The sequence below is a fragment of the Schistocerca americana genome, chromosome 2 (assembly GCF_021461395.2).
Source record: "Schistocerca americana isolate TAMUIC-IGC-003095 chromosome 2, iqSchAmer2.1, whole genome shotgun sequence".
NCBI classification, from domain to species: Eukaryota; Metazoa; Arthropoda; class Insecta; order Orthoptera; family Acrididae; genus Schistocerca; species Schistocerca americana.
In genome coordinates this window covers 700646945-700659143 of record NC_060120.1, presented here as the reverse complement: position 1 = coordinate 700659143, position 12199 = coordinate 700646945, and the positions used below count along the sequence as shown (strand labels likewise).

At 45.0% G+C, this 12199-nt stretch overlaps 1 protein-coding gene across 1 annotated transcript in view; it reads right to left on the bottom strand.

Moving 5' to 3' along the window:
* LOC124594353 (rho guanine nucleotide exchange factor 12) overlaps positions 1–12199 on the bottom strand; it is a 1115193-nt gene that overhangs the window by 549727 nt on the left and 553267 nt on the right. The gene's annotated exons all lie outside the window — the stretch shown is intronic.

Genomic DNA, 12199 nt, shown 5'->3' with positions numbered 1-12199 from the left:
GGAATAAAATTTCCAGAATTGCTCCAGCAGTTACGAAAAATGGTTCAAAAACTGGGTGAAACGTGTCGAGTATTGTGTAGGCGCGAGTGGTCGTCGTATGTTCGACGTTTTGTTTCATAAGTAAAGCTGAAAAGATGTTGTACCTTCTGTAAATTGTTCACCTTTATTTCGCGATTAGTTTGTGCCTTATTAAAATTTGAACTCGACAAAACATTGTGAAACACGCCGTAAAACACTTCCTTACTTTTTACATCTGAATATTTGTCTCCGTTCATAAGGACGTGCTTCTATTTGTTAGAAAATATTGGATCCAATCAGAAACATGCTCCGAGGTTCCTTATGGTTGTCTTTTGTTTACTAATAAACTATGCGGAATCTATTGTACGCTTTTTGGAATTGAAGTGACACTGTATCAACCGCGAAACCTCTACGTACTGAATTCTGAATCTTGTGGAAGCATGGAGCGTGTTCCAAAATTGTAACAGACTGACACCAGCGATACAGGTCTTTACTTGAGTGCGTCAGCCGCGCGGGTAGCCACACGATCTAGGGCGCCTCATCGGAGACTAAGAGTCCTCCCTCAGGTATGGGTGTGTGTGTTGTCCGTAACGTAAGTTAGTTTAAGTAGTGTGTAAGCCTATGGACCGATTGACCTCAGCAGTTTGGTCCCATAGGAACTTACCACAAATTTACAATTTGTTGTGCGAGTTTTGTCGGAACGGCAATACGTTGTTGGTTGGTTGATTTGGTAGAGGGGACCAAACGGCGAAGTCATCGGTCCCATCGGATTAGGGGAGGATGGGGGAGGAAGGGGGAGGAAGGCGGCCGTGCCCTTTCAAAGGAACCATCTCGGCATTTGCCTGAGGCGATTTAGGGAAATCACGGAAAACCTAAATCAGGTTGGCCGGACGCGGGTTCGAACCGTCGTCCTCCCGAGTGCGAGTCTAGTGTGCTAACCGCTGCACACCTCGCTCGGTGAAACGGCAATAATTTGTGCGTTTTTTGCCCAACAATAGGAGCAGGTCGTTCCTCCAGCAACTTATGAAATGTCATAAGCTGACGTTTCCACGTTTAACGAAGTCGACTTCGTCATTGGTCTTAACCCTCCCAATGGCAGTAGAGGAGGGGGATACTTTACGCACACCTTTTGAAAAATTGTAATCTAGCAATATTTCAAAATTTTCGAAAAAAATTAGTTTTGATGAATTCTTCTACCATTTTGCATATCCGTTTTAAATTTATCAGTTTCATTTTACCCAAACTTCTAGGTCTCAGTAACAGATGTCACTTCCCCAGTGAATGTCACATTCGAGATTACGACGTTCAGGGCCTTACTTATACATCAACAGGTCTTTAAAAAGTATGTTGAGAGTAAGAGTCAACAAAAAGTAACATAATACGCATTTTTAATTTTTTTCTGGTGATCAGGAAGTCGGTAGGACCCATTACAGAATGCGTGCTGATGTTGCTAACAGTGAGCCTAAAGGAATTTTCAGTTTCTAGGACCTGCTTACACAACAGAACCCCTTAAAAAAAGTACGTAGCTAATATAATTCAGTAACAATTAAGGAATTTATTTCTTTTTTCGGGTGGGCGTTAAGTATTCCCCACCCCTCCCCAGTAATTCGCGTTATGGAAAATACTTTGGTATTGCCGGGATTAATGAACAGTGCTTAGAATAAATTCCGTAAATGGTCACAGGCGAATGAGTATCAAAAATAGGGTAACTCTTGTAAATGAATGTTGTGTGCTCGCTGGACCGAAGAGACACAAGACCGGGTGAGGTGTGACTGATGCTGCCAAACGGAGTGTGGAAGTGGAGTAGGAGAGTCAGACAGCAGAGCGAAGACGGCCGGTGACGCGGGTAGCACGCTGACAGTGGTGGGCGCTGCGTGGTCTGGCGGCGGCCCGGAGTCGCGGCGCCGCGGGGTGGGCGGGCCGCCCCCGCAACTCGCAGGAATCCCTCCTCCTTAGAACCTGCCACGCTGAATAGAGGGCGGCCGAGTGGTCCGCCGAACGCTGGCGACGGCAGTTCCGCCCACCCCTGCCCGTGTCTCATAGTTCAGTTGTTGAAGGTCGACTAGCGCGGTACGTCAACGAACGTCAAAACATTCTGCAGTGCGTTTCAAACGGCGTCATTTGCACACACCGTTAATGGGGCCGGACGGGACATCAGGATCAGGGGGCCGGCCGGAGTGGCCAGACGGTACTAGGCGCTACAGTCTGGAACCGCGCGACCGCTACGGTCGCAGGTTCGAATCCCGCCTCGGGCATTGATGTATGTGATGTCCCTAGGTTAGTTAGGTTTAAGTAGTTCTAAGTTCTAGGTGACTGATGACCTCAGCAGGTAAGTCCCATAGCACTCAGAGCCATTTTTTTGAAGATCAGGGATTATCAAATGGTTCAAACGGCTCTGAGCACTATGGGACTTAACATCTGAGGTCATCAGTCCCCTAGAACTTAGAACTACTTAAACCTAGCTAACCTAAGGACATCACACACATCCATGCCCGAAGCAGGATTCGAACCTGCGACCGTAGCGGTGGCGTGGTTCCAGACTGAAGTGCCTAGAACCTCTCGACCACACCGGCCGGCCAGGGATTATCGGGGAGAAAGTTTTGACGTTGGAATCTGTTAAGAGGAGGTGGCGGCATGTGCTAATATCGGAAGTTAGCATATTCTCGCCACGCTAACTGATGATATAGTGGCGAATTTTTTGCTATTATGTCTTCTTAATCTTTACTTTATTGTTTGCTTCGTTTTGAGACACTTCGCACATTTTGGCTATGAATGTTCTTCCAAACGGGAGGCCAACTATTTGAAAGCGAGAAATGTTTTATCTTTTACAACATCCGGGCAAGGAACAGAAAAGGAACTAAAGGCGCAGGACAATAGTTTCATTCACAAAATTCTTGACGTTGAAAAACACAGCTCTATCGAAGGAGAAAAATATTGTTCTTGGCGTTATTCCTAACTACCCGGCGCGGTTGCCTTGAGACGCCGTTCATTCGCGCATCCATGCATGTAGCACACGTCATGTCAACTTGATGTTCGTTGCACAATGTCTAGCCGTTGGCGCAGTTTTACGGGTCAGAAATGTAATGCCAACTCAGTGGTATAAACACGTCATTTCCACGATATCTTCTTTTCCATCTGCAACATATTGTACTTTACCAGCATATTTATGTCAACACATTTCTGAATTGCACAGGCATAAGGTGGTGGTGGTGGTGGTGGTGATGATATTTAGTTTGCGGTGCGCTCATCTGCGCGGTCATCACCGCCCAAGGGCTAAGAGTACATGTGTACTCATTGTTGCGTAGTGATGATCTATCGCCATGTCAAGGGGCTGCTTAAGAAATGTCTCCGTGGCAACATTCCATATCAAATGAGTGAAGCTGGTCTAAACTCGAAGAGTGGTTTAAACACCGCAGTCCTTTATTGGTCTACTCCTATTCGCAGTTGTATGCCAGTCGCCTCCTCCAGCCTTCGAACTGACTGACCCAATCACTTACATAGGTGAACCTACACTAACGTGACAAAAGTCACGGGATGTCTCCTAATATCGTGTCGGACCTACTTTTGCCCGACCTACAGCAGTAACTCAGTGTGGCATGGACTCAACACGTCGACGGAAGCTCCCTGCAGAAATATTTAGCCTAGCTGCCTCTATTGTCATCCACAATTGCCAAAGCGTTGGCCACGCAGGATTTTGTGCACGAACTGACCTCTCGATTATATTCCATAAATGGTTCAAATGGCTCTGAGCACTATGGGACTTACCATCTGAGATCATCAGTCCCCTAGAACTTAGAACTACTTAAACCTAACTAACCTAAGGACATCACACACATCCATGCCCGCGGCAGGATTCGAACCTGCGACTGTCGCGGTCGCGCGGTTACAGACAGAAGCGCCTAGAACCGCTCGCCCACACCGGCCGGCTTAAAAGACCGTTACTCTTCCATTAATTGGACGAGTTTCTTTGCGCGTAGTGGTAAAACGTATCACCAGTTTCTATTTATAATCTGTACGTATCGATTTCTAGGAGGATGCACCAAACGTTTACTGCCACATAGGGGCTCCACATCAAATTACGAGTAGAAATTAGCTCGTAGCACTATGGCCTTCTCTTGGAGCGTAATTAAGAACGTTATTTTTTTTAGAATAATCAGACAATATTATTTAAAATAACTACCTGCGCTGCCTAAAACGCATGTTTCTTGGAAGATGATTACGCAAATTTCGAGATTTGTAGCCATGCGCCACCGTGTTCGGGCCATTTAAAAGTAGGCAAAAAACGACAAGCCTCTCCCTAATGTGAGCACCAGGTTTCATGTGAGCAGCAATTTTACCGGCTTGATAATGTAGCGTGCTGATGAGCTTGAGGAAATTACCTAGTTCTGCCAAGCCAAAGTCATTCCTTTCCCTCACAAAGCAAACTGTGACACCACGTTTATTGAAGGCGTATTGTGCCCCGCATCCCGAATAACAAGCTGATACCTTCACCTCTGGAACTGGCGACGCGTCGAAAACTGTGCCAATTAAATTTCACGGCAGTGCAGGCTCTGTCTGCGTAATGACGTTCCTTTCGCTTGCAAAGTGAAAACGGACTGCGTCAACAGCGAGGCAAATATCGATCCGAAACTTATGAAAAGTCTGGAGTCGCAAATGGCAACAAGACTGAAATGTGGGATGGGTCACACTGATTCCATTTGCTTGGATACTAGCTGACAGCGCTTTGGCTACCATCTCAGTCGTCGTCAGACGGAAGGCGGTGTTCTGTCTCCAATAATTGAACAATTGGCACTACGAAGAAAACGTACGTATTCGTGATAGTGCACAGTGTGTTACAAAAACTATTTTCTTAAATCCCCAGAGTGAAAGCGCCTATCTTGTGGATTACGATAAGCTGATTTTATGTTTTGCAATCAACAAGAATTTTAATATGACAGAACAACTTCAAAGAACTGAAGATAAACGGTTAGTAACTGATAGGGAGTAACTGATATTCAAATTACTGGCACCCTCTTAGTTTCTTATTCGTCCATCACAAGATACAACCATTAAATGAATAATTGTACTATCAAAATCCATTTCTAAAACCTGAAGAGGCTTTAATTAGATAAATTACTAATCCTGGAAGAGTATACCAAGACTAAATATTTTGCGGCGCATGTTGTTGCCTATCTTTATGATTACGGTACAAATCAATTAATTCAATTCATGGAGTACTGCTGATCGAGAACGCGATCTTTATAAGATTGAGGTACCGCCGAAGTTTCCGACCTGTATTATTTGCACGACACCCATGCTACGTTTCACTTACACGACAGTGAAAGATAATCCAAGGCAGTATGGTTCAGATGATAGATTGTTTAGTTTTTAACTGAAAGAAACCACGCCACGCGCATTCACGATCCGTTCGATACATATACATACATCCACACTCAATAAACTACTGTGAAGTGTATGGTAGAGGGAACTTGTACCATGTATTATACTTTCACTTCATTCCATTCCGCAGCGAGTGAGGCGAGAAAGACAGTTTAAATGCTTCTGTTGGTGCTGTAATTAGTCTAATCTTGTCTTAGCAGTCTCCAAGGGAGCCATATGTAGAAGACTGTAGCTAGATTATTCACTAAATACTATTTTCTGAAACGTGGTCACTAGGGGTAGATGAACCGTCTATACACATAATTAAGTTTGTACGAAAGCCTACGAGCGCGAGTCCTATCTGCACCTGTCCGTTAAAAAAAAAGAGAGAGAGAAATGTGAAGTGAGAGTATTCCGCTGGATTGTGTGGAATAGTTTCACAGTGAAAGCAGTTGTTGTCTTCTTTCTCGTCCACATGATAACGAAACACACACACACATAACAAGGGTGTTAGTACTTGCACGCAGCATTGCATCAAACATCACATTCGAAACCAGGAGTAAATGTTTGGCACAGCTGTCGACCTTACAAGAAATGTAAAATACTTCCGGCACATCGTTAAGAGTATTTCATTGTCCTCAGAACCTCCAGCTGCCTCGAACCGCGACGGTGAGAGATGCTACATCATAATAAGAAAATTATGAGGAAATTTATGCACTTCTAATCATGTTGGCAAGTTCTGTGAAGAAGGCTTGAGTGATCACACCTCGGTCCTTCGGGCCTGTCATTTTTTATCAGGCTTAACTCAATTACGCCAGCGCGGATGGAGACTGCTACTTGGGGAAACAAGTTATGCGACATCGCGGAGGAAGACAAAAGAAAAAGTTCGGGAGAAGCCGCGGTGTGCCAGCTGCGAAAGAAAGACGAGGACCGAGGCACAGGCTGCAGAATTTTTAAAGTAGCACAGCGAGCGGCCAGTAAAGGCAGACGCCATTGTCAGAAACAAGTTTGCTTCTCAAAACGACTTTTCAGAGGTAAATGGGCATTAACGTGAAAAAGACGAAGGTGGTCCGTAACACAGATTTTCCTGTATATGGGCAGCTAAAAGTTATTATATCAAGTGCAATAACGGAAACACCTATACGGAATTATTGTGCGAGGTGTACTCGAAAAGTCACGGCAATCCGGTCACATACAACATGAACTCGTTAGAAAAAATCTGTTCTTGGAGTTTTACGTCCCTACGAATCTACTTTACTTTCCCTTGTCATCGCTGTTCACTTATTACCACAGAGCTGCTTTTCTCAACACCTCTGCATAAAAAAAGTCTCTTCCTGAGAGCTGAACCAGCTAAAAACGACAAGTGCTTTGTCGTCTTCAAACAGTTGCCCATCAAATAATAGTTTTGTGTGCAAGAAGCAGTAACAGTTGTTGGGTGCGAAATAGACTGTAGAATGGATAATCGAAAAGTTACTGAGGTGCTTCTCACCGGCAGCGGTGAGTGGAGGCGAGTCGTGGAGGAGGACTATTCCGGACGACAGTTCGCCGCACCTTTGAACAATTGCTTAAACAGTTGTACGTCAACATCAGGAAAATAATCGGCTAGAGCACCAACCATTAACCGACGGTCAGATCGCAGCTTCTGGTCCACTTGTTGAACTATTTCTGTTTTTCCGGATAGTGGACCTGCCACTTTGCTGATCACGTACGTCTGTACGGCTACCTTTGAAGTCTCAACACAATTTTCATCCATTTGCACAAAAAAAAATCGAATTACAGCAATCACACTGCAACTGGCGGTAGCAACGAGCATTGTCGTTTGCTTCACTAATTCTCAAACGACTGCAGCATCAAGAAAATGACTTATTTGTCTTCCCAAACAATTAATAGATGACACTACATTCGATTAACTTTGTACTGACCTGCCAACATTTAAATATACGCTAGCGGCCCTTATTTTTCGAATAAGCCCATTTACGTACTTCTCCTGGTTTACAAATATATCCTAAGTTCATATGGAGCAACATTTGTTTTATACAAGTTTTTCGAGCGTAACGTTGGCTTTAAACAAAACAGACAACTGGAAAAAAACATTTATTAGGTTACAGCTTTCCTACTGCTGTTATTTAAGGAATTAGCACTATACAACTGTATATGAGATGACTACGCATTAGACAGTGTGCGACAGCGACGGAGTAATCTCCTATTGTCCTACTGGACATGGTTAGCCGTTTACGTATTATCATCATCTTCAGTGGACTGTGAAACGTACTACAACTGTGTAATTTGGAGAACTGTATTGAGACGACATTAAGCGTAATCTTGTTTGGTAAATATGAAAAAGGTGCGTAGCGCTACATATTACGCTGTTATCGAAGGCCTTCCAGGACACCGCCACAACTGATTTTTCCATCCGACGATCACATCATCGCCCAGGAGAAAAATTCAGCAGTGAGAATGTTTCTGTGACACTTCTGGATCGAGTGTTAGCTTGTCGTCGTGATCAGCTGACGTCGGTCGTCGAGCTGAGCAAGAGATGCGCTACGTGCGTTTAATATCGTATAGCTGCAATAGCCTTGTACAAACTACGTAACTCAGAATGCATAATAATTCTAATTGCTTTGATTAGCGACAGGGAAGGAGCTGAAAATGGAGAGAATTTCTAGAACAATTTGTGCGATTAGACGCAAAAATACTCAGTAATTGAGGCTCCTGAGTGAGAGACACATAAAGAGTACACGCGTGACTCATTAGCCAGAGGTCTGGTGCTGAAGGGTACAAAATGTATTACCTGAAAAAATACACCAACCAGCCACTTCTTACTGAATTTTATTTAAGACATGGCGCGTTCCGGGTGTTCTTCCATCCTCAGTTGGCGTAATATGTTCACCAATATTCTTCTGGGTAGACTACATTTACAACGCTGCAGCTGTAATGTGCAAGCTAGTAATTCCTTTAGCTGCAAAGTGTCCCGAGCTGTACATTTAGTTCAGAATCAGGAACATTCACTTTTATTCTGTCACTTGTTGTAAGTATTCTGCATTTATGCACATAACGCACACACTTTTAGATCCACCGCATGCTGTGCGACCGCGCAGCTTTCTCCATTTGGCCGACTTGCGTGTTTGTTCACATTGAAAAGGCCAATTAAGGTGAACTAAATTTTCTTATACATTCTGAACCTAATTCTGAAGTCAGTGGTGTTTGTAGATTTTACACTGCCTACCTGCCTACTTTGAGACGTATGTATGTATGTATGTAAAATCGAGGTGTGGTGGTGGCGGTGATGGTATGGTTGTGAGAGGGCAGAAGGGATGGCCGTTCAGTCACGTTCTGAAAGACACAGCTACATGAGAATTCCTCACAAGCATGATGAACGTAATCAGCTAGCAAGTGCTGTTCCCTGTCTGCAACCTACGCCAATGTGTATCCCCGAGAGAAATCACACTAGGACGTTAATACTGCCTCTAGCGTTTATAATGGTCTTCATTCCGAAAGGAAGAAAGATCATAAGTTTCTTCAGGTACGTCACATATAGCTGCAGCCACTCACTGCTGATTACACCGCATAGAGCTATCAAATGGAGGTGGGGGTGGGGGTGTTGAACGCGTTTCACATGCTGATCCATGCAATCCCCGACACACGTTGTAGAATTAAGATCGAATGATGTAGTGGGGTAGATGAGGTGTGATGTCGTTAACTGTGCGTGAACACTTGTTGTCACTTCAAACACGGACGCATTCACAGCAAACTTATCATGAAGATCTGGAAGAACGAAAATATACAAGATATTGAAGAAGAATGCTCAAATAAACATTTTGGTTCATGTTCACGGTAACCTGAATGAATGGAGATAAGTCATGCCACAGCAGACTCCCACATAACATCATCGAACCAGCTCCTGTCGGCCTTTCACCCTCCACGAACTACGCGTTAAACGTCTCAGTGGGTCGCCAGTATATTCGATGCCTGCCCTTGGCAAAATTGCGCCTCGTCGGACCACGCTATACGCCTCCAGTGGGCTACTACTCATTTTCTGTGTTGTTTGGGTCATTGGATGTGTTCAGCTTTATGGGCCGCTGTGAGCAATGGCCTTTCGCGAGGTACCCGACTCCAAATGTCCCTTGCACACAACAGCAGCTTCAAGTCTATGCAGGATATGAGATATGAAGAGGCTTGCTCACGATAGATTATCGTGAACAGCTGCATCACAGCAGTCTTGAAACACAAAGACGACGATTTGTTAGTGCTGTTGTTCTTTTCTTTTTTACCATATCCCACTCATTCCTTAAATCGTACTATGCTCGTTATATGGTTAGATGTTAAATCAGGTATCTGAATATTAAATGAGATCCTAAGTGTTACGCGGAAAACTAGGTACAAAAATACGTTCGTTTTCTGTGACTACTTGTCGGTAGAGTCTTTGAGCTAGCCCAAATTTTTGGATGGCACAGACGTGCTTCATATTGGGGGACTACTGTGTTTACGTTGCTGAGTTGCCGGCTGTGTGTGGTGCGCGTGGTATTTAGGCAGTACGTGTGAGTGCGCAGTACGGGCGGCGCGCGAGTTAATTTTGAGGCGAGTGGCGGGTGGGAACGGGGCCGGCGGCGTCGGCGGCCACGTCAGCGCGCCGGCCAGCTCAGCTATGTGCTGCGTCGCGGCGCCGCCGCTGGACGCGCCGCCCTTCCCACGGACCTCGCCGCCACCTCGTCTACGCTCACTCTGGTCACCATCCTTGTGGCGTTTTCTAAGCTCGAGGTCGATCGACAATTACATTCTCTGTCCCCACTCTATGCCACAAATACACCGACTGGCTGCAGCCAATTCCAGGAATTTTGCCCCTGGTTTCACTTGTGTTTGGCACTCTGTTTCGTGTACCAATTCAGTCATAACATGTCTCCATGGAATTAGATTTCCCAAGTAAACACAGTTGATTACCTGATTTGACAACAACAGCGGTCGGACATGTTTTCCCATGTCCTCAACCTAATTTTGGAAGGTAATCACAAAAACGAAGTATTGGAGGTCAAACGACCTACCTCAACATCGATTCACTCAGAACTGCCTTGCAGCATCTCTTAAAACTCTATGCATAGACATGCCTTTCCCCTCTAGTTTAATGCATGTGAGGTCACAAAAACTTAATATAAGTATGTACTTCGTAGTAGAATTAGGCTTCCTAATGGCTAGCCGCGCGAAGTGGCCGCGCTATTTGAAGTGCCTATCACGGATTGCACGGCTACGCCCGCCGGAGGTTCGAGTCCCCCCTGGGACATGGGTGGGTGTGTCGTTCTTAGAATAAGTTAGTTTAAGTAGCGTGTAAATCTAGGGACCGATGACCTCCGCAGTTTGATCCCTCAGGAATTCATACATATTTGAACATTTGAGCCTAATGGGTAGCACTTATTTGATTTATATTAGTTTTAAGTCGAAAGACTTTTTCCTTTGTATATTAAACTAATTGTAATGTATACAAATGTTGTAGCAACATTTAAATGGGTAAACTACTCGTCCAAAAATCGTTCGCCATCTTAGCAAAATAAAATAAATGTAAATTACACGGAATTTAAAAGTGTGAAATGAGTGTACAATACCTCATTGTAAGGGAATTTTGTGCCAATTCCAAAATGGGTCTTAGAATTTGCGAGTCTACAATGTTTCGGAAATATGGAGAACTTAATATTGTTATTGCGCAAACGTAAACTGTGTGCGCAGGCCCTGGTGGGCCCAATGGTCCCGGCCTACCGCCGCGTCACCCTCATCGAATGACGGCAGCGGAAGCGGTACGGAAGGGCACGGGGTCAGCACAGCGCTCTCCCTGTCGCCGCTACTTCGCGTGACCTGGAGCCGCTACTTCCCGATCAAGTAGCTCCTCAACTGGCCCCACGAGGCCGAATCACCCCGTTCCAATACCCTCACTAAGGAAAAATCACTGGCAGTGCCGGCAGAGGAACCCCGTGTCCTGCACATACATGGTAGTCAGCCACGCTGACCACTCAGGCACGGAGGCGCACAAATTAATATTTTATTAATCCACCTGATGCGTTACGTTACTGTTGTACGAGTGAAGCACTGTGTTTTGTTTTCTATCATCATTTAAGTTGACGTTACCTTTGAAAACAGTCGTTTAACTGAATTTCAGGATTGCTGTTGTAAAATATTTTATGTATTAAAAAACGAAGAATTTACGTAATATCAGTTTAGTTTAGGGTCAAAGAGTCTGCTGCTACCAATCGCGACAGACTTCCCTTCCATACTCGATAATCATTATGATATTATGTCATACTGATGTCTGTGTGTGTGTGTGTGTGTGTGTGTGTGTGTGTGTGTGTGTCAGCCAGTTGCACGCAAACATAGGGGTCGACGTGGCGACACGACAGAATGGAGGTGGTGGTGGTGGTGGTGGTTAGTGTTTAACGTCCCGTCGACAACGAGGTCATTAGAGACGGAGCGCAAGCTCGGGTTAGGGAAGTATTGGGAAGGAAATCGGCCGTGCCCTTTTCAAAGGAACCATCCCGGCATTTGCCTGAAACGATTTAGGGAAATCACGGAAAACCTAAATCAGGATGGTCGGAGACGGGATTGAACCGTCGTCCTCCCGAATGCGAGTCCAGTGTGCTAACCACTGCGCCACCTCGCTCGGTAACAGAATGGAAGACATGAGCTACTGTGTTTGACTACACAGTGAATAAAGTTGCCCGGCCTGTTGGTTAACAACGCGGACTGTCCACGTGTCTACAGGGAATTGTGTACCACTCCCAGCCATGTAACACGGCGTAGGGACAGTCGTCGTGAGAACATTCCACAATAGGGGCCGAACACG